At 35.0% G+C, this 24,847-nt stretch overlaps 1 protein-coding gene across 1 annotated transcript in view; it reads left to right on the top strand.

Moving 5' to 3' along the window:
• Positions 1 to 24,847, top strand: part of KLHL1 (kelch like family member 1) — a 166,824-nt gene that overhangs the window by 78,038 nt on the left and 63,939 nt on the right. The gene's annotated exons all lie outside the window — the stretch shown is intronic.

The following is a 24,847-nucleotide window of genomic DNA, read 5'->3' as shown; positions in this document are numbered from 1 at the left end:
TTGGATTGAAGTTATTCTGTATTATATTTTTTATTTCTATGGAACTTTATTTAATAAGTGGTCCTTTTGAAACCATTGATGATTCCTGTGAACTTCAGTGAACTTATGACAATTGGCCTTCTATGATGGATGCACTGTTTGCTGGGTCAGAACTGTATATAACTTACTTAGATGAATGATCACATACAGGTGATGATAGTGAAGTGCATGTAAGTCATTGTAACACTTTTTAGTCACTTTAGTTTAGCTTTAGGGGAGCTTTGTAATTGTTGTTAGTGTGCATGGGAACACTATGAAGGGAAGTTTTGTTAGGTAGTGGTTTTGGGTTGTTTTGTCAAGAATTTTAGTCATCCTTTTAGTCATCTGGGAAGTAGGTTAAGATAGGAAGTTCTAGAAATAAGGAATTTCATCTGGTAATATTTATTATTTTTCTAGTTTCATCTGACAGAACAGGTATGGAATTAATGTCAAAATTTAACCAGAATCAATGAAGCATAAGTATGCTACTTATTCAGAAATTAAATCATATCGGTAGCCATTTGATTTTTCATGATTTGACAAAATTAAAAACATCTGGCTCATGAAATTAAATTTACATAAAAAGTAGATTATGTATCATTATGAGAAATAATGGTCCCTTTAGGTCTCTACTGAAATTGTTATTGAAGTTATAGAGCCAGTGAATCTCATTCTCTTGTTCAGCATTTACATCCTTATTTTATTTATCCTTTTCTGTAACTAATAACACATTACAATTCACAGGTTTAACTATACAGTTAAGTATATTAGTACAGCTCAGGTAGCTATACCCATGTTACAATTCTGGAGTGAGTTCTGTGATTCCTCTGTATTACAGGTCCAAGATAGTTCAACCATCTTCTGTCAGTAAATAGAAATAAGCTGTCAGACAGCATTCATATGATCTTATTTGAAATGAAATTGTATTAGGTCTGAAAAGATATGTTTTGAAAAAAATCCAACCTTTTTATCAACGTATTTCTTAGATTTATGTAAGACTTATATTTTCAGTTTGTTTTGCTGTATGAACATAAAAACAGAAAAAACACTGATTTAAAAAAAAATTTAAAACTTATTATGGTTCTTGACAAGAACTTACTGAAATATTTTTGGGTGAATGAAATTAGTCATTATAGAGCAATTGAAGACTTGCAACTAATACATATCTAATATATCACAAAGTTCATGAAGATCTGTGCCCTGACTCAGATATTAGGTATATAATTTATTATTCTTGTAATCCTGAGATCTAAAATCTCAATTATGTCTAATGGGAAAGTCACCAACAAAAGATGGCAGATCATAAAGGAAGTAAATTGTAATTAATAAGCAAGCTTATTCTTCAAGGGCATTTGCACAAGATTTTTTTCTCTTTGCAAGAAAGACAGATAACCACCATGGAATTACCTGATCCAGTAAAAACATAGCCATAAAAGATAATTTTCTGGTGTATGATATTTTCATAGGCATTGTGTTACTTCATTAAGGTGTGAGTCAGCTCACATCTATTTGACTTACTGTTTTGTGTTAACATGTGAGGAAAGCCAGTTGTGAGTGGGGAAGGAGTGCCTTATTGCCCATCTTCAGGACATCACTTTCAGTCAAAGAGAATCTACATAGGAGTAAAGTAATTAGTTCTTATGCATGGATACATAACCAGGAAAAACTTACACAGTCCAAGGAAGATACAATGAGGAATGTGGTAGAGGAGCAGAGACCTGGGAGTATGAAGAAAGGGGAGGAAAGTGATGAGCACAGGCAAAGAGCAGGTGCACAGTCTCTGAGGTGACAGAAAGCATTATTTTTTCCTTCATCTCCAGGACAGTAGTATGGACTGTGAGGAGGGCAAACATAAAGTAGGGCAAGAGGAGTTTGTTGACAAACAATGCAGGGGATTTGAGGGGAAGTGCTGGCTAAAAAGAGGATGGAAAATTCATTCTTTCCTTAAAAAATTAGTTATTTTGCTTTCCAGAGAACTTCAAGGCCCTTTCTTCAAAGCTTTTCAAGGTGCTTTTCTTAAGAGTTCAAAGTGTTGTATCTCAAATTCTAGCTCTGTGAATCATCTTCCATACTGTTATTGCAAAAGCTTGCTGTGAGTAGGAACTAATAAGTCTCCCTTAACTCTGGAATCTTGTGCTGTTGTTTGCTTGAGATAAAAAAAAGCTCAAAGAAACAATAGTTCTGTACTAGCGTAGGAATTGCAAGCAAGACAAAGTTCTACAAATAATCTTGCAAAAGTAGATTTATTAGGTGTGCCATATATGATAAATTGTGTAATATATTTGAGATATGGCTCAAGTTAAATCTCATCTTTGAATAATTTTACTTAGCTAATTACATGTTTGAAATTAAATATTCATTGATTCATTTGAAAAAAAACAAGGAATAAACAATAGCTCTCTGCCTGAATTATACCTGGCAAATATTATACAGCTTTTTTCCACCAATTACTTTTAAGTAGAAAGTAATTCACAATTGTCCTCACAATAGCATTTTAATGAAAGTCAATATATTTTTGTGAAATTTTTTGCTTCATTGAGCCTCCATAAATTTTTCAATCTTCATTTTTTAAAGAAATCTGCTTCCTAGTCTCAGACTTGATATAAGTTCTAAATTACACTGTTGTTATGTAACTTGCTTTGCTCTTTCACATTACATGTTATGAGGGCAAGACATTTGAGGTAGTAAATTTCTTTATACTGGAGAAGAAAAAGCTCCTAAAGAGCAGACCAGTTAATTTAAGAATCCTGTTGATAGGAGATATATGATTTCAAACACGTTTTCTGCCACACTGAGTAACTTCTATTTCCCTAACCATGAAATCTATGGATAAAAAAGAATACAAATTTTTGTTTGCAGGTCCTGTCGAATGTACCTAAAATTTGTTAACTATAAAGTTATACATACACCTTTCCATGAGCAAAGGTATAATATCCCTGGTGTTTACTGGGATACTTAGTCTTCAGTTTCAAATATCAAATTATTATTTTGAAATACAAAATCTAAGTGAGGAAGAGCAAATGTGTTCGTAGAAGAGGGGAAAAAGTGAGGAAATGAAGATAAAAAAAGCAGTGAAGGAAAACCAGGTAACATTTGAAAAATCTTAGAAAATACATTTGCCATAAGCAAAATATGAGATTGTTGGAAGAAAAGAGAAAGATTTCATAAAAAATTGATGAACAATGAACGTTGGAGATTTCTATGTTTGTGTTCTCAGTACTTTTTAGAAATGGAACTTGAATGGCAACATTTTAAATGGAAGCTTTGCAAGGAAGATATTAATAAGAGAAAAAATGTGAATTGTCATTGGTTTCATTTTTAGGCACATCCAATTTAATGAAGTTTGTTTTATTTCTGAGGTATGAAGATGTACCTCCAGTGTTTTGTGGTGTGATTTTTATTTTTTAAATTATTTTTAATGAATCTGCTAATTTAAATGGCAGCACAAATATCCATGTCTCTTGATTTAAAACTTCTGTACTTCTTAATTGCAATCTGGGTTGTTACTAGCTTGTCAGTTTCTGAAAGCTTTCAATCTGCAGAACCATATGTCTGATAAGTTTAAATTCCTAGTTTATTGCCAGAGTCAAGTTAGAGTGAAATGCATGTGTGATGTCTTTAAAAAAAAAAATAAATAAAAGCAGCAAAATGGAACATATTAATAAGCTGAAGCAAATGATTTCTTCTAGCAAGCATTTTTAGTGACAGTTCTTTATTCTTCTAGTTATAAGGGGCTTCATATGTAGGGAAGCTAACCTCTAAAGTCCACAATTTATCAGCTTGTCATACTTGTCAGAAATTTAAGTCATACTGTAGGGGCTTATCTGTTTCTTTAGAAAATAAAGTGTAATTTGAAATTGTGGTGGCCACCTCGTTGGGATGCAGTTTTTTAGAGTAGAAGATGTTTTCAAATATACTGTAATTTGAACTATTGTGTGCTTATTGGTGAAGGTTTGTAATAGACCATACTAGAGTAGTGGAGTCCATAGCCTTAATATACCATTAGCCCTTCTTACAACAACTACTTTGCTACATTGGTGAATACTGAAAGAGGAAAAGTAAGTCATATTTTTCCTTAAGAAGATAATTGCAGTTTGATTTTAAAGCCTGGCAAATTATTTAAAAAAATACTCATACTTGGTACGGTTCTGAATACAAATGTAATTTTCTTTCTCTCTTCCAGTAAAGGCTATGGTTCTGCTTGTGTTACAATGTATAGATAATGTTTAGAAATTGAGTGTGTTACCTTCCAAGATAGAGTAGCAGATGCTTCATCTCATTATCGTGCCATTTGACTTAAACCTGATTGCTTCAAACAGAAAATTGAAATACCTCATAGATATAGCTATTTAATCTGCCAGTGCTTCACCTCTCAGGAAACTTCACTTAAACCTCGGTGATCATTTTGCATCTCGAAACTGCAATTTGAGAGTTGAAATGATAGAGCTTGTTCCTTATTTTTATTTGACCATATTTCAAAATGAATTGCTAAACATAAACTTGTAAAATCTTCAGATAGCTTTGATGCACTGAGCAGAAGAGTGGCTATAAGTAAAAATTCCTTGACCAGAAGAACATAAATGAATAAAGTGATTGATGTGTCTGTAACCCAGCCATAATGTTAGCAATATAAATACCCTAACATATGTTACAGTTCCAAGCCTGGGAGATGCAGAATGTTTGCAAGTGTCTTTGGATGAAGTGGTAAGAGGTGTTTAGCTTCTCAGAGATGCAGTTCTGTGCTTTGCATTGCAAGGGTCATTAGTCCCAGCACAACAAAACATTATTCAAACTTAATTATGAGCACGTAAGTATTCTCAGTGACATGTACTGACTCTATATGGACTCTAATTTACTGAGACTTCTGATTGTGCTGCAGATGGAGAAACCATTTCATTTAGTTCAAGTGTATGCCTTATGCAAATTTTTTAATGATCTTTTATGACGAAGAGCTTCAGTGATAATTTTATTAGTTTATGTTTATTATCTAGGTTACAAAATTTCACAGTTAAAACCTGTTGGGCTGGTGTGGGGGAGGAGTGATTTGTAAAACCTTTCCTTTCCATTTACAATGGTTTATCCTGAAGCATATTGAAATATTGTAACATTACTCCATATTCAAATTAGGAAAAATATTATTGATCTATTGATAGATTTTCATAACTGTCATTAATGAGTTGTAGTTGTAAATTCAGATATCAGAAGTTTGTTTCAGTGTTAGTGTAGCTTTAACTAAAGTCAGATAGCAAGTGAGGAAAAGAAAGCTCTCTAGTATTGTAATTTAACAGTTCTTCAGTGTCATGGTAAGGAGTGGTATTCCGCAATTTCATGTTCCCACTAAATCACTCCAAAGCATGCACTGCTCACTCACTCCCCATTTTCTCTCTCCCTGCAGTAGGACTGGAGAGGAGAACTGGAGGCACAAGAGGTGAAGATCATAGGTTGAGATAAGAACAATTTAAGGGAAACAGCAATGAGATAAGAAAAGGAACAGTAGCATCAACAATACTATACAAATGACAGAGTGTACAAGGAGGTAAATTATTCACATGTTCACCATGGGGAAACCCCACAACAGTACTCAACTGCTTCATCTACCACACTACCTGACCTGGAAAGGAGCTTTTCCCAAACCCCTGGAAAATGGAAGGAGGTGGTGTAAAATAACCTCCAGGTCCTCGCTACCCTTCCTCTTGGCTGCTGCAACAATTAACCCTGTCCTGGCTGAACCCTGTCCTGGCTGTTTAACATCATATATGTAAAGGGTCATAAGATTTCTTTCTACTGTTTAATATAGCTGAGCACGTGCTGCTAATAGATACTGCTCAGATAACAGCTTTTTAACTTCAAAATGTACTTTGTTTTTGATCACTTTGACTTCTTTACCACCACATTGGTGACATATGGATAAAAAGAAAATGAGATGGATGGAAAGCTGACTGGACAGAGAGGCCCAGAGACTTGTCATGTGTAGTAAAAAGTCCAGCTGGTGACCAGTAAATAGTGATGTTCCCCAGGGATAATTTTGGGGTCCAACACAGTCTAACAACTTCAGTAATTATTAGCTGATAGGATGGCATTCTCTCTCAGCAAGTTTGCAGATGTCATCAAACTGGCAGGAGGAGGTGATATGTTTTAGCACAAGGCTGCTATTTAGAGGGCATGCTGAAGCAATGGGCTGAAGGCACAGAATCACAGACTCATTAAGGTTGGAAATGACCTCCAAGATCAAGTCCCACCTTTGAATAAGTGCCCACTAAACCAAGTAACAAAGTGCTTTCTACTTGTTTTTGAAATACCTCCAGGGATAGCACCTTCACCAGTTCATTGGAGAACCTGTTCAGATACTTCAGTACTCTTTCAGTGAAGAAATGCTTCCTGATATCCAATCTGAACCTCCTTTTATGCAACTTGAGGCAGTTTCCCTCCCCTTATCCTGTCTCTAGTTGCCTGAGAGCAGACACCAAACTCCACCTCAACACAAGCTCTATTTAGGTAGTTGCAGAGAGCAATAAGGTCTCTCCTAAACCGTTTCTTCACAAGGCTAAACCATCCCAGTAACACCAGTCACCTGAAGAGGATTTACATTCCAGACCCTTCACTAGCTTTTTTTGCTTTATGGCCACTCATCCCCACGCCTGCAGGATTGCATGGGGTTGTCATGACCCAAGTGCAGACCCTGCACTTTGCCATGTTGAACCCACCACTGGCCTTGGCCCACGGAGCCAGCCTTTCTGATCCCTCTGCAGAGCTTTTCTGCCCTTCAGCAGATGACACTTCTGCCCAACATTTTGTTTCCTGCAAACTTACTCGGGATGCTCTTGATTCCCTCATCCGGATCACCAATGAAGGTCTGCCCCCAAAATGAGGAACATCAGGAAGTACAGCAAAAGGAAATGCAAAGTCCTGCAATCTAGGGACAAATAATCCCATCACAGCTACAGGATGGGGACCAACTGTCTAGGAAACAACTCTGCAGAAAAGATCACCAAGTTGAGGGTAAACCAGCAATGTACCCTTTCTGCAAGAAGGCCATCAACATCCTGGGGTGTGTCACTGAGTGTGAGAAAATTGAAGAAGGTGATCCTTTCCTATTTGGCACCCATGAGACCAAATATGAAGTGTTGTGTCTCTTTTTGTGTTCCTCAGTACAAGGGAGACATGGATATGATGGAGTTAGTCCAGGGGAGTGCATGAGGGAAGTCTGAGGAAGCTGGGTCAGATGAACCTGGTGTACTGAGAGAGACCTTGCTGCTCTTTGCATCTACACAACCTGGGGGATACAGACAAGGTGCAGACTGTTGGGGGTGCAGATTAATAGGCAACAGACGCAAATTGGGATATAGAAAATCCCAACTGGATATTAAGGTTATTTTTTTAGAACACTGGGAGTAGTTAAATACTAGGAAAGTAACAACCACTGTAATTTTGGAGATGTATTCTTAGAGGTATTCAAGACGTGACAAAATGTTGCTAAGTAACCTGACCCAGTTAAGGCGTGCACTGGGCAGGGATTGTGACTACTGTGACTAGATGAGGTCACTTTGAACAAAATTATTCTGTAAGGCTATTAAAGATATTTCCTGTATGTTTTCAGTGGTCTTAGATATGAGCTGTGTATCCAGGGATGGCATGAAGCAGAAGTTCAGATTTTTTTTATTTTTTAATTTTACTGCAACAGATGGGTTTCCCAGAGCTAGCTTTTAATTGACTTTTATTAGCAGTAAGCTATTGGGAGCATGTTAGCAACAAGTTAACAGTAACACACCGAAATTTTAAAACATTCTGCAATTTTCTGTTTCTTATGTTTGTAGTACTAGCTTGGAGTAAAAAATTTAATTACATTTCTGTTTAAAATGCTTCCTAGATCTACATAGAATGCTACTTTTAAAGAATACACGTCCCTTCACTTGACTAGTTAAATTCTGATTTTTAAAGCTGTTATTCTGATACTGTTTAAAGGTTTGGGGTTTTTTATAAGATCCTTCCTCTCTCTAGCATCTCTTGGACAAGTAAAATTAAGTTGAAAATACTCCAAAGACACAAGAATAATTAAAATAAATAATATTACCAGATAAATTAAAATTAATGACATTTGGGAACTTACAATGCAGTACCAATTATGCCTGACTGGGAAATATATTTTTTGAGGTTTAGAATTTTCTCTGTTTTACCCCTTCAAGGCCATACTAGTGATACACTAAAGTGAACAATTGCATTACTGCAAACGCAAGCAAGGGTCACAAAATCCTTGTCACTTTAAATTGAACCACAAAATTTGATCTTTTATTTCTCTTGATAGGATGACTTTCTTACAATATTTCATTAGCTTTTTTTTTATAACTATTATTGCTATTATTATTATCATGACTCCTACTCACAATTTATTTTTTCATTTTTCTTTTCTATTTTTGAGAATAAATTGTACTTTATAGATCACCTTTCACACTTTCAGTATTTTAAAGCTTCTTGTTTGAAAGCAATAATCAGCACTTAGCACAGTGTGCTGCTTTCATTTTAAGTTCTCCTTAGTACAGCTGTGACATAGCATGTTACAGCACCACTCCATCAAGACACAGTTGGAGAAGAGGAAGGTAAGAGCGTTTCAAGAACCAGCATATGGACAGCAAGATAATTAATAGAAAATAGAAAAGACAACTGCTGGTAGTAAAATGCTGTGGAAATCTACAGGAAAATAGTTAAGGAAATAGTCTATAGTGCTTTAATCACAATTTGATGGCTTCTTAATAGTCAGGATCCTCAATGTGGCTGCCTACATGCTGTATTAAAAAGGTTAGTATGGCAGAATTCCATATTATTCCTAGAGAGGGCTACTTTGAAAAGTAATGCTCTCAGCTGAATATCATTTTTACATTATACACAAGTCTCCACTGTTCCTGTAGATTTAATTTGTTTATCAAGTTTATTCTAGTTCCTGAAAACTGAATATTCAGCAGCAATGTTAGTATCCCATTGACCTAATACCTTCTGTGCTTTGGACATATAATTTCATATTAGAGGTGCTCTGATAGGTCTCTTCTTCTTCATATGGTAATTCTCTTTGAGGTCAGCAGATCTATGTCTCAGTCTCTCAAGTGAAGAATATATCAGTTTATAGACGCTGCTTCATCTGACTGAACTGTATAGCAATAAACTACTGCTCTTAGAGGTGGCTCAGGACAAGCAGACTTAACCTAACAAGCATTGGTGAGTGCCTAAAATCAGCATGAATCCATTTCAGCATGTACAGAACTGCAAACAAAAAAACAATCCTAAAACAGTGGATCTTGGAGGATTTTCTTGGCATCCATGGAAAACAATGGAGATGAGAAACAAGGTACCTATATTTTGTAGCTGTAAATTTAAATCTTTGAGTCTGCATACCAGGGTAAGATCAAATACCTGACATTTTTGCATGTTTTTGGTAAGGTTAGAGGTTGTGTCCCAGTACTGGGGATAAGCATTCTTTCTTTGTTTTCATTAAAGTATTCAAGGGTGGGTAAATAAAACCCCCACATGAGTTCTTTGACTGTGTGTGTAGAAAATTAATTGATGGCTAAACTCTCTGAAAATCTAGTATATATTGAATTTCCAGTTTAAGGGTACCAAGAAAGCATGACATAAGCTTTAATTGCATTTTGTCTCTGCTATTCCCAACACTTTAATGTTGAGAAGAGGTTTTTTTAGAAAGAAGACTCACTATTGCTTTATGTGGGCATCTCAGACAACAAAGAATTTAGTCTGACTGGAATATGTAGCTCGTGGGAGGTGAAAAAGAGCTAACATTGGACAGGGTGATTGAACTGATACTATTATGGGGAACTCTGGTAGGAAAAACAGAAAAAGGAAAGATACAGAAATGAGATAGGATAGAAAAGAGAATCTTAGTCTTCGGACTGTGTTTGAAGCCAACATAAGAGTATATGACCAATAGAAATTACACTCTGTAGAAACTCCATCACCAATAAGATTTTCCCTATTTATTCCTCTGCTATCTGAAATCATCAGTAGCTCATATTGTTAAAATGGCAGGAAAGCATTCAGTCTGATCTTATCTGGCAATAATGTGTTCAGTACAATGCAGGGCAGATGTCTCATTTCTCTTCTGACTAAGAAAGAATTTGCAGTCATACAAAAATAAAGACAATGAAATCTCAAGGAATGGTATGTTTTTAATACTTCCAATACTGGGGGGAAAAAAAAAGATAGCACTTCAGAGCAGAAGTTAGCCCTGGTCTTTCCTGAAACAGTATAAGAAAGTGAGGCTTTACAGTGTTCTGTCAATGTACAGGAACCCTTCAATACAATAATGACAGATGTTAGAGAATCTTAATACAGAGATACTGAGGAAAAAAACATCACCTGCAAGTATTTCTTCCTAACTGGAGCCAGGGGAAGAAAAGAGTGTATGTTCTCACTTAACACCATCGATATTTAAAAAGAAAAAAAACGTCATTATGAATAGTCAAGGCTTTGATCTTTCCATTTCATTTTCATGTTATTCCATCCTGAGACTTTTTATATGTTGTTTCATAAAAAAATTTCATTTTATTCACATTCAGAAAATGTATTGTGGTATTGCAAACTTTCAGAAAGTTTTTTTCTGCTAAGGAAACATCACAGCCATGCCTTAATAAAGACTTGGCTGACTGGATATAATGAGCCATAGCTGACAATACAATGACAATACAACTCACTAACAGAGACAGAGCATGATAAGCCTTGGTACAGGCTGTGGGTCAATAAGCAAGAGAAGGGCAAAACCTGAAGCTGCCAGAAAGTTACATCATATCATCATGGACTGATTTTATTTGTGGCCTATGTGACATCTCTTCAGTAGCAGAGATTGGGACCAGAAGGGCAGGGGAAGGGGCATATTGTTATGCAGGCATCCAACACTGAGTACCAAAATTACTGCACTTCCCCAGGCTCCACTATGCCACCTCACCTTTAGGGCCAGCTTTGGTAGCTGGAATTGTGTGGGCTGTATGTGTGGGACTGTGAAGTTTTTCCTGACACAGCTTACCTGCTGCTTTGGTTCAGTTATTAAATTGAACTGGTGCTCTTTCTCCCTGTCCCCTTCTCCTTGACAGCTGTTCATGGGGGATTTTTTTCTTGGCACCAAGAAACAACAGATCATCTCATAGTGACTAGAAAAAATTCAGCGCCAATAAGGTGTGATTTTTATACAAGCAACCTGTAAAATGCAGGAGGCTACTAGGCCTGGAAATAAGAGCTGTATGTAGTGAATTACATAATTTCCTTTTTTGCCATTCCCTGTCTTTCACAATATCATTAATTTCTTTTCATTTCCCCTCACCTTCCTCCCTCTGTTCCTTCCTCTCTGTCTCCCTCCTACTTCCACCTTCCCTGTGTCCCTTTCCTCTCCATCCCTATCTTCCTGCTTTCCTGCCTTCATGTCCTCCTTATTGATGCTTGCTTTCCTTCCTTCTTTCCTTTTCCTTCCTTCTTCCTTCCTCTTTGATTTCCATGCTTTACCCTCTTTCCATACATGGTGGATTTCACCTCTTGGTCACTTAAAGCAGACACACCCTAAATACTTGTCAGGAGTAATTCTGTTCTGCACAGAGAATACATAATGGAAACCTTAGAAATTATACTGGCAAGGCAGTAAATATTGAGAAATCTGAAAGGATAACTGGAAATTACAGTGTATCTTAGCTTCACTGTTCAGGTATGCTGTTCATTCATAAGTGTATATATATATATATATATATATATATATATACACACACATACATATATGTAATTATGTAAATATATAGCACATAAGCTGTATTATATATAATTATGGTTGTCGTGTTCAATGTAATGTAATTATAATTATAAAGGCATTGATGCTGTGTAAGCACTGCTCAGCAATAGCAAAAACATCCCTGTGTTATCAATGTTGCTTTCAGTATAAATGCAAAACTAGTTCCAGACTAACTACTATGAAGAAATACAGCTCCATACCTGCCAAAACCAGTACAACCAAGGAGTTTGTTAGTTTCTGAATGGAAATGAGAAGCTGGCTGACCTCATCCCTTAAAAGTCTCATAAAAATGTTTCCCAGATTTTCTGAAAATGTGACCATTGCCGACATGGAATGAAAGCAGTAGTTATGGTTGCAAGTGTTAAAATTTTCTAGGGAATGGGAAACTTCTATCAATTCAGCATTCCCCTAGGTAGAGAAGACATTTTTCAATTAATAATTATGGGTGAACCTCACTTCCATGAGGATTTGGATTCTGGAGATTCTTTTCCTGTTTTTATGATCAGGCTTTATGATCCCAATTGTGCATAACCCCACTTCTGTACATACGTGTACTTGCAGTCTAGCAGCCAAAGACAACCATTCTATAGACTTTGACAAATGGCTCAAAAATTAAAGGAAAGGAAAGAAGGAAGGAAAGATGGGTAAAAGAATAAAAAAAAACCTCTTTGTTTGAGTGATTCCTTTAAATAACTTCTAATCTTTTGGAATTGCAAAAGTCTGTCTGAAGATGACTGCTTCTGGATTTCTTCAAAAATTAAAACATGCTTTAAAAGGAGATTAATTAGTTGCTTTTTAGAAGGAAATAGCCTTTTCTTGATTCTGAGATCATAATCACATCTAGTACTTTAAAAAGTATTTAGAGTAGCAAAAAAGAATGTTATTTAAATGGACATAATTTCATTAGAGTCATTAAAGCTAATGCTTTTTTATACCAGCTGGGAAACACATACACTTCTAGAATCACCCTATTAAGATTGTTTCAACTTTTTTAAAGGGTATTGAATATTCCTTCATTACTCTCCTTATATTGTTTCTTTGCTTGCAACCTCTGGAATGATTTGTTCAAAATGGTGCCTATTAACATCATACCTGATGTTGACAGCTTTAGCCAGTGTGTTTTACAGGGTTGAACATATTGGTATAATCTAAGGGTCCTCTGTAAGGGAAACATTGATGAGAGCAAGATGTAGAGAATTGTGTGGATATTTCTTGGGGCTTTTCTGTGGGGTTAAAAAGTTGGAAAATCTATCACTTAACACTTATGATGATAAAAAACAGAAATTACAAGGATATTCTTTACGACTGAAGTGCCCATAATAAAAGACTGACAGTTGACTCAAGGTTAAATATAATTTAATTTAATAATTACTCAAAAATAATCAAGCCACTGAAGATTAGACTTAATATCAAGTAGCTGTGTTTAATTCTCCCTTATGTCATTGTCTTGGAAGAGTAGAATTTTCAACTTCAACATGAATCCATAGTTACTAAACTCTCCATTTCTTGGCATAGGCTTGACTGAAAATTTTAGTGCTCAACACAAAGTGTAAGTCATGGCAGTTGTGTTTAAATTCTTTTTTTTCCATGAGTTCTTTTGTTGACAATATTTCTGTTTCATTCTTAGAACTCCCCCTGGTGGATTATGTAGAATATAAACAGACAAACTAAAGAATATGCCTCTAGAGGCTAATTTTACAGCTTTAAGTACTAAGAATATTTCAGTTAGCATTTTATAACTGTATGTATTATTTATCTTGATAGTGGCTATATATATTACTTAACTTGATATTAATTCTTAGGGAATGTCGGAGATTTTTTCTTGTCTATAATGTGAATGTCTTCTACCATGAAAAGGAGAGTTCATTAAAAAACCCCAAACCCAAACAAAACCCAGTTCTTATGAATTTAACTGTATAAAGTCTGTCAAAGATAAAAGGTTTGTCAGAGCATTCATGAGAAATACCAACTGTGGAGAATTGCCTGGGCTGGTTACTTAACACTAACATTATTTTTAATGTGCCCACAAGTGAGTTAGTTATATACCCTAGGGATAAGAAAAGATGAAGAATGGAAGGTCTGAATTTTAAATGATACTTTAAGTAAGAAGGACCAAGAGAAGACTGCAACAGCACAGGAAACTGTAAGGGACAAGAAATATCCTAGTTATATGTAATTACTTATATACTCAGGTTAAGACAGAGAAGCTAACTGGATAAGTTTTTATTTAATGTGTGAAACTGGATTTTATACAGATAGCAGCAAATTGATTATGGTGAATATCTTCCACAAGTATGAGATCATATGGCTTATTCCTTAAAGGAAGAAAGTGAAAAGTAGTGCTGGTAAATGAAGTGGCAGGCAGGTTAATAGTAAGAATTAACACTTATCAAAGAAATTCTGATGAATTGAAAATGGAAAAAAATTAGAATATTGAAAAATGTCTGTTGGAGACCTGTAGAATTGGATTTTTAAATAAATACTGTTTCATTCAAGTTGTAAATTGAGAGTTTTTACAAGAGATTGTCCTGACAGAAGATTTGAAGATGTAGAAAATGTAGTAAGTAAATATTGCTAATAAAAGTAGGGGTCAGTCATTTCAGGAGATAGTAGTTGTCAGGTTTCTTTACCAAATAATTAATAAGCCAAAGCAAATCCATGACCTCATGGTTTGAAAGCATTGTTGAACCATTAGTTCTCAAAGATGAAATTGATTCGTGTGATGACTTTACATGAAAAGGAGGATAAACAAAAATGGGTAGCACTTAACAGTCTTGATAGCAAAAGTGAAAAGTTATTATAATAAATCAGTCAACTTGACCAAATAGCTATTAAAAACCAAGATACTGAGGAGATCTAGATCTTTAAAATCAAAGATATGACATAAAATTAGGTATAAAAGCACTTAGATCTCACATTCCCAGAAAGAAGGGAAGTGCTTGCACAGAGGATTCTAACGAAATAAGTAATTTCCTCAAACACAAACCTACAAAAATGACTTTAAAATGAGCTAAGAAAATACAAGTAATGAAAAAGTGCAGAAAATGTAGAAATCAATAAATGCAGTGGGAAGTGCCAAGAGCAGATTTAATTATTTCTTTTCAACAGACACAAGAAAAAAAGGGGATTTTATTTGCTAAGTCAAGAAAAAAAGTGTAATTACAGTGAGATGGTGAGTGTATCTACCACTAATTGTATAAATGTCATGAAACTTAACAGGAACGTAAATTTTCTTGTAATAGTTACACTGGTTTCCAACGTGTAGACCAGAGCAGGATGTGCTTCAATGAAAACTGAAGTTCTTGAGAGGAAATTTACCACAATTAAGATGAAGGTAAAACTTGGAGTTCAAAATATATGCTAGTGACACTAGTATACGTATGTGTCTTTTTACATACATATATTTATACATATATAAATCTATGTCTTGATAGATAGATCTAGATATATACCAAATATCATATATAGAAATATAGAAATATAGATATGTGTATAAATATATGTGGAATAGATAAAGAACTCCCTTCTGTGTCAGTCTGGTGCTGTGAGAAAAAAAAAAAAAAAGAGCTAATCTCTGGATGCAATGGTGGATTTTGGAATATTTTGTATAATTCTCATGTCACCATTTTTAAAAGCACTTGACATTTGGAAGGTGTGAAGAGGGGAGACACACAGGATTACAGGACAAGAGAAAATGTCTTGCAATAAATATCTTAGAGTGCTCAGGCTGTTTCAGCTTATTAAAAAGAAAAGAAGACGAGGTTCTTGATGACAGCATATCTCCACAGGGAGAAGCTAGTGTGAACTAAAGAGCTCTTTAATCTAGTAGAGAAATCTTAGCAAGAGCCAATTCAGTTTAGATGGATTGGAAATAAAGTACTTTTCCATCAACAAGATCGTTTAAACACTGGAACGAACTGGGATAACTGCAGAGAAAAGCATTGCATTCTCCATCTCTAAGTATTTTCATCTCAAGGTTGAATATGTTTGAATAAAATGACACAAAGCACAAATTATTCTTAGTCACAGAGTAATTGGTGAATTGTATATGCAGAATATATATGATATACAAAAAAAAAAAACCCTAGATTAATGGCCTAACTAGTTTTCCTGCCTTTATTCTAAATATCTGTGTCATGCTAATCTATTTTTAACTTGTTACTGCTTGATATATCCTGTTACAAAGGTGTCACAGAGGAGCAGGCTGCCATTTCGTTAACTCATGAATTCTGAAAACTGAATGAAGGGGAATTGTGTGGGACATAGTCCAAGTTCTCTTTAACAGGTTGCTCAGCAGGGAAAACATTTTAGAAATTTATAAGGCCATTAGAAAGATAAGAAATTCCTTAGTTCAGGAAGAAGCTAAAGCTTAGAGGCAGTGGACTTCTTTTCAGGGCATCACAGAATATTCTGAGTTGGAAGGGACCCACAGGAGCCATCAAGTCCAACATCCATCCCTACAGAGCACCATTCCCAAGAGTCACACCATGTGCCTGAGAGCACTGTCCAAACACTGCTTGAGCTCTGTCAGGCTGTGCTGTGACCCTGGGGAGCTGTTCCAGTGCCCAAACACCCTCTGGGGGAAGAATCTTTTCCTGGCATCCAACCTAAATATCCCATGCTGCAGCTTCAGGCATTCCCTTAGGTCCTGTCATTGGTCACCACAGAGAAGAGACTTCTTGCAGGAGATACAGAGAATTTGTTGCAGCACAGAAACATGTTGTAGTTCAGTCAACACGAGTAATAATAGATGGTAGCAGTATGCCTACTAAGGGAAAAATGCAAGGAATTTCCTCGATGCTCCACTAATTCTGGAGCCTTTCCTAGTGTCTAACCATTCTTTTGAAACCTTCATGATCAAGTGTTGTGAAGGTATGACATGCACACATGACTCATGTAGTCTTAAATAAGCTTAAATAGACTATCTTACTTTGAAAAATACTTTAATGTATGGGATAAAAAGAAAAACTAAACAGATATATAAGTAAAATGTCAGTATTTCTGGAGAAATGAGCTACTTACATGTAGCACATTAGAAAATATCGAAGTCTAAATTCAGATAATTAGTAGTTTACATGAGATGCAGCACGTGTCACTGGTGCCATTATATCCCAGTGATAATGAAGAACAGTTTCCTTTTCATTTAAGAAAGATTAGCAAGATTTGTTTACAGTAAAATATTTCTAGGGAGAATTTATAAAATCAGTGCATCTGGGTGGTTTGCTCTGAGAATACCTAAAACTTTCTTTTTTCTTGCATACTTGGGAACTTATCTTTCCATCTGAAAATGCAGATACAGGTAAAATGTGTACAATATTCAGCATCATTTAAACAGAACTTCAATCCTTTCACGGAGTTCAGATGGTAAATTTAGCTTATTATTAAACTAATAGAAAAAAATTATAATTTTTTTTTGTGTGTTTTGCTTCTATTAATGTCCTGAAAATATTGTGTCTGGAGCAGAAAAGCACCTGTAGAAAATGAAGCAGCATTAGACAACCAAAATATCCTGCTACTTCTAATATGTTTAAATAAATGACATGGCATTAAAATATGCATACAGCCCACATCTAATTTTCAGTTTTCCATGAAAACCTAATTATTCATAATGAATAGCCTTATCCCTTGAATAGTATGAATATTTCATCCACAAATTCATACTTACACCACTGCACACTTATTATTCACTTTTTAAAATTCAGAATATAAACGAAAAGTCAGAGTTAGCTTGCGTGACTTGGTCATGTTAATGTTGGTTGCCTCATCTAAGCTTGGTTTTCAGGCCTAGTCTGTCATCAGTTGAGAAATAGGATGTTCTCCAAAGCATATTTAAATGTCATCTGTCTTCAGTCTCCAGTAACAATAGCTACTTAGAGATTAAATATGAAACAATTCATTCTAATTATTATATAAAATATAGCTTCCACATCCTCATTTATGGAGATGAGTGAGCACCACTTGTTCCTTTCAAAGAGTAATTCTCTTGCTTATGGTTCATTCAACTCCTGCATCTAGATCAGGGGTATGTGACCACTCACAAGCCAGATGTAGCCCCATCACTACAACTATTTGAATTTCACTGTTTAGATTATTTTGTAAATGTAGAAATCCTAAACATCAACAGGCTTCTGGTTGTGCTCCAGAGACCAGATACTTAAGAAGTTGTCAAAGTATTTAAATTATTTTCGGTGTTTTCAGATTTCAGTGGAAAAGGTCATAGTTTCAAACAAAGATATTAAATTCTAGTGGTAAGTACAGTTCCACATAAACAAGGATAGTTACTCCATTTTCATCAGTTGAGTAAGCAGTGATTTCTTATTTGCCATAGTGATTTAATATTTATTCAGCACATTTATTTGTTTTGTTAGGGAGCTGGTTGTAATTTCAGTCATCCACTTTCATAATAGAAAAACTATCATGGATTGATTTGGGAAAAGTGAGGTATAAACATTGTCATGTATAATGCATTTTCTTCACTGATTATGCTTAGAACAAAAAATATCCCTTTCATTTCCATTTAATTTCCATTATATATCCCTTATATATATTTATGCTACACACTTGTTAATAAGAAGAAAAGAAACATAAAATAATTGCACATTTTTCAGATTTGTTGTATTCTAGGCATTGACTAACATTTGTATTTATTTAGCCTATATCTTCTTTTTTCAGTATGACAAATGTTATATGCTTTATAATTATGCAAATTTTATCTGACAGGTTTCTAGCCTGCTGAGATTAGGGGTGCCTGGGTTGGGAAAGCTTTAAGAAGAAGACTTATTTAGAAGAAGACAGATTTATTTATCTACTGAATGCAAGAAACAAAACACTGTTCATTAGTTCACTGGATTTTTTTAAGTATCACTTCCTATTGCAATTAAGGAGTTGAATTGTGATTTCTGTTTATGCTAGTTAAATTTAAAAAGAAAGAAATGTAAGTAGGCAAAATGTGTTTTTTATCTGCAGTTTCACAAAACCAAATTTTGCCAGTGCACTGGTAGTTCAGTATAGCCTAGTGCAAAGTCTTAAATAGATCTAGACCTGTCCAATTTTTTAATTGTTGTAAGAGCAATATTTTGTGCTTAACAGTAATATAATTCATCAGAAGGTGAAGTATTGTGCACTACTAACATTAGGCAAAGAAACATCCCTCCCTTCAAACCCTTTCAGCAAAGTTGTATCTATCCAGTGTAGCTGCTGTTTGCAGTAGGGTTAAACAAAATACAGTAAAGCCTGAGGACACTGCTATCACAGCCAGGCAAGTAGGGAAATTGCTTTTCCTCAAAATACAAAGGTTAATGAGAATTAATAGTTCCACTTGTGCTTCATTAAAGACTTTCCTAAAGGTAGTATAGTCTAATTCCCTTCTTCTGTATCCTACATTGAACTAGGTTTTTAGGACTTCTAGTTAAAAGTTCAAAGCTGTTTCACAGACACTTATATCCTTTTCATTTTCTTAAATTTCCAGTATGTGCCAAGAAGGTGCTGATACCTCATCTCTCCACATATTTAATTTATACAGAAGGCCTCTTAGTCAGCGTGTGGTAATATTATAGTTTGCTATGAATAAATTCAAGCTGAGTCAATGCTGTTTTCTTTTATTATATCTCAGATGCTTTATGTTGTTTATTGTTGGCTTTGCTGTTTTTTGCAGGAGTGGAGGAAGTTGTTTGCTCTTTTTTGCTTTCATCTAGGGTGCTTTGTATTTTCTGGAATGCTCCTAAAGGTTAATCAGTGTTCCTGCTTCACATGTGAAACAGACCAGAATTTTTTTGATTTATCTTGGTCTATTCTTACATGAACAATTTTTCTCTAAGGTTTTATTTTTAAAAATTGATTATACAAGTCTTTAGATTGCCAAATGGAGAGCAACACAAAGTCTACTGGCCATCTGAATGACGTGCAGCTAAAGTCAACATTATCAGTTTTTAACATGTGGATCCTCTACTGAAATTATTAAAATACTCTCTTTTGATAAAGGTGCATGCTGCATGTGTATAAAGACCAACCATATGCTCAGTTGCATTAGCCAGAGGATTGAAAGAAATTATTTCTCCCCTCTACTCATGATGCTGTAATGGAATGCATTTTCCAGCTGATGGCATTTCAATTGATGAGCAAATTGAACCAGCTATGAAGCTGAAACAGGAAGCATACTATATATGAAGAGATCCTGAGAGTGCATTCACAAAGAAAAGAAAGCTAAGAGAGATGGTATTTTCAGCTGCCTATAAGTGCTTATGGAAGAAATAAAATCATTCTTTTCTTGAAGGTGCACAATGAGGGGACATTGGGCACCAGTCCTCAGTTGCAGTTTCCAAGTGAAAAACATGTCTTCACAGTGAGAGTAGTACTCATTGCAGCCATTTTCTCTGAGAGGCTGTGGAATCTCTGCTTGGAAATATTCCAAGCTAGGCTCAACAAGGCTGTGAGCATCCTGTTCCATCAGTCAACCTGATGCAATTGAGTCTGAATTTCCTACATTCCATCACTGTGCAATCAAGGGAAAATGTAATATTCAGATAACACTCAGATGTACTTACTTGTGGCATTATACAATTTTCAATTTTCAGTAGAAATTTCTTGAGATTAGAGCTATGATTCAGATCAGATTCAAATCCTGTGGTGGAATGTCCTATTTAAGTGTATGTTTATACGTGTACATGCCCATATACACATGCATTTATATATGTATTTATATATTTGGGGTATTACTGACCCAGTTCCAATTATGAAAAACACCATTTAATTGATAATAGCTATAAATATGAGCTTGCTACTCATTTAATTGAAATTAAGATAAGTTGAAAGAAATGTGGTAATTCTTGTAAATTATTACTTAATAGTAACCTCTAGACAAGTGACTTTATAAACTAAGCACACTGCAGAAAAGTTTGTGATCAGAGCAATAAAACCTATATCTGTGTCTCAAAAAGCCAAAACCATCAGCCTAGGAGTGAAACTGTAAATTCTGTTGCATCCTGTAATGGGCTTACTGTGAAGCTAATAATTAGTGTTTCACACAGAAATTATGCTAGATATTTAGAAAATAACAACTTGTACATGCAATCTCTTCACATAAGGCAAAACTATCAAAACTGTGGAAATCACTAGCTGTTATGAAATATCTCCTTCTACTTGGAATTGGACCTGTGACAAGATCGTTTCCAAACCCAATCAATTTTCCATCAGTCTTGTGCTTTTCATAAGACTGAGCACACTGATCGTCTTGATTCTGAAAACACGAGCCTTGTACTGACATACAGAGCACGAACTAGAAGTATTGCTAAACTTCTCTGTGACTCTTCTGAGGATCTGTATTTTAGAGACATGCAAACTTTTTTTTAAACCAGTTTAATTCAGCTGTAAAACCAATACAGAGTTCATTATGATGGCTGTTCAATGGCTTGGCATAGGTTTAGACAAAATCTGAGCTAGAGTTGGGAAATTCCTAAGGGAGTAAATAAACTTTATGTTAATTCGGTTTTGATAACAATTTTAGAAATATATTATCTGAAGAATTAATTCAGAAGTACACCTGATTGTTTAGCTATTTGCAGTGAATCTTAGAAATGTCTTGCTATGGCTTCCTCATGGAAATTATCACAATGTACATCCACAGAAAGGATTTTGCAATTTGGTTTTTAAACACTTGTCTTTTTCTTATTACAAATTTTATATATATCAGAACAGATTAATGAATTCTGTAGAATAAATTCCTGAATTAAAATACTTTTTTTTTTTTTTTTTTTTTTTTTTAACATTTTGGTAGCTAAATTGCATTTGAATAACATATGTTCTAAACATATGTTCTTAAATCTGAACATTCTTAATCTGTTACATGCATCAGGCCCTGCTGGGATGTATTGCAACTGACTTATTTATTGTATGGTTGATAAAAACATCTTCCTTTTAAGAAGTAAAATCCGGAATATATTTTGGAAATGCATTACATAATTCGGTACATCTTACTAAATATTTTTGTCTAGTACCTGCTGGAGAAAGTGTATATACATGAAAATACAGACACTTTGATTCATTTTCATTCAGAATGTTACTGTACAAATGTATCAGAAATGCAGAATGGTATCTACTGCTGTCTGTTCTCATGTTTAAATAAAACTGAGAGGCAACCAGAACTTCCTGAGTTTATCAACACTTTCAAATTTTCAGTTAGCTGAAAATGTGCTTATTTTAAGTAAGGTTGTATTTCTTATGCAGCATCTTACTCAGTAAGAAGAAAAAAATGTACTGGGGAGGCTTTAAGAGACACTTAAGACAAATGACTTGAAAGAGAGAACAGGATGTTATTTCGCAAAAGTCAAGAATGGAGATTTCATCAAATCTATTTCAGCCATAGTTTAAAAGTAAAACAACAACAACAGCAACAAAGAGTATTTGCCTTTTATGGGGATGTGCTTAAATTGAGTAGTTGGCTGCAAGAGATTCTATGAAGGCAAAACCTAAATAGATTCAAACTGCTGTTAAATAAATTGAAGAGAATGCCCCAAAGATCTTCTAAGCATCTCATAAAGGAAATCACAAAAATCACAAATTTTCAAAATCTCTGATACATGGAGAAGATAGAATATTCACCATTTAAACTCCCTCTAATCATTTTCAAAATTGTATCTGGCCATTGGTCACAAATATACCTCTAGCTCTAAGCCCATGCAGCCCTTTTTATGTCCCATGAGCACTTAAACACTGTTTATCAACTAGATACCTAAATTCTGTGCAAGATTTTATCAGCTATCAGTAAGTTTATCTGAATAAATACGATTTTAAATATAATGGTTAGCTTCTAAAACATAAGAAAATCAGAAGATACACTACTAAAAATTGAACAAATTCTCATGTTATTTCAAATTCTTCATTTTCATGCTGGGTTAGATAACATAATTTCAGGTATAAAAATCGTGTAATAGTTTCTGTTTATTTTCAGAAAAAAAAAAATTATATGTTTATTTGTGTCGGGTCCTGCACTTGGGTCACAACAATCTCATTCAGCACTACCATCTTGAGGAAGAGTGGCTGGAAAGCTTCTCAGAGAAAAGAACCTGTGCCTGCTGGTCAACAGCCAGCTGAACATGATCCAGCATGTGCCCAGGTGGCCAAGGCCAGTGGCATCCTGGCCTGTCTCAGCAGCAGTGTGGCCAGCAGGACCAGGGCAGGGATTGTCCCCCTGTACTGGACACTGGTGAGGTGCAACTTTAAATATCATGTTCACTTCTGGGCTTCTCACTACAAGGGACACTGAAGACCTGAGGCATGTCCAGAGAAGGAGCTGGTAAGGGGTCTGGAGCACAGGTATTATGAGTAGTGTCTGAGAGAACTGGGGTTCCTGGAAAAAAAGAGGCTCGGGAATACCTTATCACACCGTACAGCTCACCTGAAAGGAGGTGGCTGTGAGGAAGGATTGGTCTCTTCCCACAGTAACAAGTGACAGGACAAGAGGAAGTGGTCTCTTTAGATCAAGTATTAGGAAAACATGCTTAGGAATGTTTTAGGAAAATTAGGAAAACTGGAAGAGTGCTCAAGCATTCCCAGGTAAGTGGTGGAATCATCATCCCTGGAAGTGTTCAAAAGGTGCAGGAAATGGCACTTGGTAATTTGGTTTAGTGGTGAACACAATGATGCTGGGTTAATGGTTGGATTCAATAATTTTAGAGAATTTTCCAACCTTAGTGATTCTGAACTTGAACACAGGCTAATGAAAAAAACACCTAAACTTCTCAACAGCAGGCCAGAGCTATAAAGTTCTATTTGTCTCCTTCCCTTTCCAAATAAAGAACTTACAGTAAGAAATTAATGCATATTACAGTTGACAGCATGCGATTATTTGATGTTAGCTTACACTCTTGGAAAGAGTGAAACATAATGTGTGTTCCTTCCAAATTTGTAATTTTCAAAGCAGCAATAAAACAAGAATAACTGTCAGTATAATCAATATTATGTGCAGGATGACAAATGTTTTACAATTTAATTTCAGTCTGAAATTTGTCTTTTGGGATTTAAATGGTAGATTAATGTATTTTCAGCAGTCACTTAATAGTTTTTTAAAGTGTTTTATCAAGCAACCTAATGTGACAAGTTTTTCAGCAGCCTTATATCTTGACAATCACTTAAAACCTAAATACAGTGCTTGTTTACGTTATAAACCATTGTTTTATTGGAATGAGTGTGGAAATTTCATTGTTAATGGTCAGACATCTTTGCGTGAATCATTCTATCTTGTGAAATATTGTGGAGTACAGAAATTTCAGTCATCTAGAAGAGGCCTATATTAAATTAATTTGCATCATGATACTGATTCTTGAGCACTAGTCTGTGCTTGAAGGTTGTAAATGCTGTCAGAAAGTGATTACCATATGAGTTTCTTCAAACTTGCTTGTAGTGTGGAAATCTTTGGAAGTCCCCTTTCAGTTGAGAGGTGGTTCTTTCCCGGAATCATATTTGTGTTTTGATGTTTGTCTAATTTGAAATATATTCTCTGTTTCCATACTAAAATTCTCAGAAATGCTTCAGTTTATGCTGGATGCTACTTGAAAAGTGAATCAGAGTTCAACAATGGAAAAGAGAGTATATCAGAGAATGACTCAGGCACATAACTCAGGCCTTCCTGAACTTTGTCTTTTCCCTACAATGGGTTTTTTGCTTTCTAGAATGCTCTTAGGTGGCATATAATTTTTCAATATAGTGATTTACTATAAATTAATTAGAAATTACCATTTGTAAATGTTTCACTCCTCAAACAAAACTTTAACTGAAATATTCTCCAGAAACAATGTACATGACATGACATGACACAAAACACAGAAGCTTTAGAGATGTATAGTGAAGATAGAAGAAGCAGTATTGTTCAAATCTTTATGGTGTGGAGAGTCATAGAGAAATGCATTTTTCCTCTGTGGTCTTGCAGTTACTCATGAATGCAATTTGATTTTAATGGCTACCTGTTTTTAATTCAGGTTTGAAGAACACAAATAGAAAAAAAGATTCACTCTTGTGCTCTGACTGATCTTTTGAAATACTATGTTATTTATAGTATTT

Source organism: Oenanthe melanoleuca, chromosome 1, assembly GCF_029582105.1.
Source record: "Oenanthe melanoleuca isolate GR-GAL-2019-014 chromosome 1, OMel1.0, whole genome shotgun sequence".
NCBI lineage: Eukaryota > Metazoa > Chordata > Aves > Passeriformes > Muscicapidae > Oenanthe > Oenanthe melanoleuca.
The sequence above is the reverse complement of the archived record's forward strand: the minus strand, read 5'-3'. Positions and strand labels throughout refer to the sequence as shown.